Source organism: Saccostrea cucullata, unplaced genomic scaffold (assembly GCF_032062105.1).
Source record: "Saccostrea cucullata isolate Sc308-1 unplaced genomic scaffold, CSIRO_AGI_Scuc_v1 ctg981, whole genome shotgun sequence".
NCBI lineage: Eukaryota > Metazoa > Mollusca > Bivalvia > Ostreida > Ostreidae > Saccostrea > Saccostrea cuccullata.
In genome coordinates this window covers 87,836-91,916 of record NW_026927146.1, presented here as the reverse complement: position 1 = coordinate 91,916, position 4,081 = coordinate 87,836, and positions in this window count along the sequence as shown.

Sequence of the window (4,081 nt, the reverse complement as noted above, 5' to 3'; positions counted from 1 at the left end):
AACTGTTTGAATCGTGCAAGAGACAAAATCTACAACAAGGAATTGATCAAAAAAGTTATACCATTCCCCTGGTCCCCTGCATTTCCCATTATGATATAAATAACTGTTGTATAAAGCATTATGCTTTCTTACACTAAAATAAACAATTTTCTTTAGCAATTGAAATTTTATGATATTTATTAAATGAAAAAATCTTTCAGGAAAAGTATTCTTACCCTTAGCTTTTTTAGTATAGTTCATCCAAGATTAATTTATGAAAAGTCAGTGCATTGACCAGTAAATTCTCTATAAGTTGAACATCCATTGACATTTGAAAATCATGCATGTATGTCTCTACTTACTTCATCACGCAGTTTTTTGACCAAAACTAATTATATAACTTTATCACAGTATAACACAGTATAACACACAGATATATCAATGTCTAATTTCTCCAATTTCGAATTCCCCTTCAAACAACAGTTGCATTTAAATGATAGCTGTTCACATGTGCAACTGCGACCCTTCCATACATATTTGAATGGACACATGTGGTGCCACTAACTGAAGAAATGTCAATCAACACTGCACACTGATAATCTTGGGTGTGTTATCAGTCTTGGACACATCCATCTCTCAACCCTACCAAAATGTTCACAATTTCAAATCAGAAGATGATTATCACATCGAAAGATTGTTGAATAAAACAGGATGTTGCAGTTCTTCACAGTTAAGGATTTATCAAGGTATATATGCAAATAATAATATTATCAATTTATGAAAATTCTTTGTATGCTTTGTTTGCATAAAAACTAAACTAAAATATTTTATCAATAACTTAGTCAGAGTTGATCAATCCTGCTGAAATATAAGCTGTCAGACACTTCCAAATACCAGTATATTAAAATGAGAAATTTACTTTAATTTTAGACAAAATGATATGCCCTGGATTTCAATGTAAAAGAAAACGAATACCCTCATGACACCACTTGCAGCAACATTTCAGAGAAATGATTAAAATGTCCTAAACAAATCAAGTAAGTACAGTAGTCATAATTTTCATTATTACCGGTAGTTGGGAAAATTAGAATTTCTATGAATTCCAATATATTATATGTTATCAAATGCTGTACATGGCAGGAAATAGATTAATTATGTTGAATACAAGTAAAACATGTATAAAAAGCAGTGCCAGGGATCGACGGATGATTTTGCATTATTATGAGCGAAATTAGTTATGAAGATAAAAATACATAATTAAGTCACAGGGAATAAAAGCACTTTGTGTAACTCAATTCAACATAAGTGTGTTGGCAAAACTCATTTTTTACTGTATTTTGTTAATTTTTTTTATTATTCATCATTTACTTATCTCAATTTCTTTATTTATTTTTTTGGGGGATGGGAGTGGGGATGGGTGGGGTCCGTGCCCATACTAATTTTTTTGGCTTCCTAACACAGGAAACTTTGATTGAGAATTTGCTCCTTAAAAAAATACCCCCCCCCCCCTTGCCACTGAACGTATCCTATATACTTTTTAAAAATATGCAAAATATACATATTTATGTAGTGTTTTTAATTTGTATTACCGGGTATATCTTTTAATATGATAATTAAGAGACGTACACTCTATGTTCAATTAAAGTTTTGGACAGATCTGGTATATTTTATATGTCAAGTCAGTGTCTTATTTGCTTTTTTTTAAATCAAACATTAATTGATTTGATAAAGAGAACAATAGCTGTGTTTCACCTAGTTCAATCCAAAAATCATCCGTGCTTCACAAGATGCTCAGCACTGTTAATTCTGATGGTTTTAGAGCAGAGCAGAACACATTCAACAAGGCTCAAAGGAATAATCTAGTGTGTCAAAGAATTAATGTGTTTAGATGAAACAGAGCCGTATAGTTTGTTTATGTATGGCCAATGCTGAAATCTTAAACTCTGAGACAATTATCCCTTCATCGGCTTCACTAAGTGGTCACTGGTAAAATGTTTATTCTTTCCCAAGATATCGTTAGCTCTATTACTTGTGTGTATGAACAGGAGTACTTAATACATGTATATTAAAATCATGTGTTTTTCTTTGCTAGCAATATAGTGACCTTGTCTGATATCATACCCTCCTATAAAAACATGTTAAAATTTTACTCTAAATTGGTTATCTTGAAATATTATGGAAAAAAAAGACACAAATTCAATAAATTATTATCCCAATATTGTATCCTTTTAAACTATATGCTGCGGTTAGAATAAGGATAAAATTTAAAAAAAAACTAATTATAAAAGATTTAAACACTTTTCTGAAACAATTTACCGGGAAAATTTTTTTAATTTTTATAAAAATTCTAGGCATATTTTGTTGTGTTGTCAACTGCAAGGATTATGATCAAAGCTTAAGTACACGTGTACAATTTAAAGAAACATATATAACAAAACAAATTTATCTCAAAGGGTTTTTTGTCATTCTATATATTAATCTTTTCTAAAAAAAAAAAAATAATTAAATACAAACTCACATTTTATGTATTTCATTAATTGTTTTAACAGATTTTTAATATTAATCAAAATGGAATGCAGTCCAAAATAGAGTGAATATGAAGTTTCTTTTAGTTGTCAATCATCACTATCCCACTGAAAAATATATTTTATTCTAAAAAAATCCAAAGGTGGCATCTTATTTATATTCCTACATACACCTTAGGGCTGGGTATTGACCTGAGATTTCGTATTGCGATATATTGCGATATTTTCAACTGTATTGCGATATGTATTGCAATATTTTCAATATAATAAAAATGGCATTTTCTTACTATATTTACTTTAATTTACATGCAGAATGTACATAACTATGATAGGTAACCAACACGGAAAAAAATGTTGTTGATTTCGTTTAAGTTATACTCTGAATATACCCACAAAACAACTTCTGACTTACTGTTTGGCTTAATAACAAACTTTCATAAGTCCAGTTTTATATTAATATATGTGTATTATGACAAAATTCCTTAATCTAAGCATATTGCCAATATATCGATATTACAAAATCGTATTGCGATACGATATTTTTTGTCACTGTATTGCAATATATTGAAATATCGATATTATTGCCCAGCCCTAAATTACACCTATTGTTAAGGATTAGTTTAATACTTTAACAATAACTTAAGTACATGTATTATTTAATTATAAATAAGTATTTATAATTCAGATCTTAAAAAATTGTATATTACGGTAGTTATACATGTTATATGTATGGTTATTAAGATCGGCAGATCATGTCGTGTGTACTCAGTGTCCGGTCCCTGATAAAAGAAAAATAGTATTACTAAAAATACGAGTAACAGTTTCACTAGTTGATACTTCCATCATTTTATGCATACATGTATAACCGTAATTTTGTTATTATTTATTTATTAGGTTAAAGCGGAGTAAAGATGCACTATTCAGTTTCATTAGAAAGGTTCATTTTTATAACACATGGCTGATATGTACACCAATGAAATTCTTTATTCTTAGAAACTCAGTGTTCCAGTGTTGGTGAATGTAATTTCAAAGAGTTGAAGAAAATCTTCTTAAATTATTTCTAAATAATGAAAGCAGATAAGACCGGGGTTATATCACTTGACCTCAAGTTTTACAGATAACATAGACTTTTGACCTTGCTGCAGCTGGCTAAATTATTAAATCCCAAATGACCCACACTGCAATCCAAGATATAGGAAATCTGTGAAATTCAGAGTGTATGTCTCTGAAATTAACAATTAAATCAAAGATAGTTTCATTATCAAAGTATCTAACTTTGAAAAGGGGGAAGGAAGATGAGCAATAGCCAATCAATAAAACATACAATTGTATACCTGTATTACTCAGTACAACATTTCTTTTAATACATGTGCTAATAATTTAATAAAATATTCTAAATCAATAAAACATTTTTTAAGGTGGTTTTTTTTTTTTTGGAAATATGGATTCTTATTCCTGCTTCCTTAAGATCTGACAATTAAGTGCAGGAGATGCTGTTTTCACATTATTATTTTTTTTTTTACAAAATAATTCTGTGTAATGTTTCTTTGCATTTAATATGTACAAACCAGATTTTA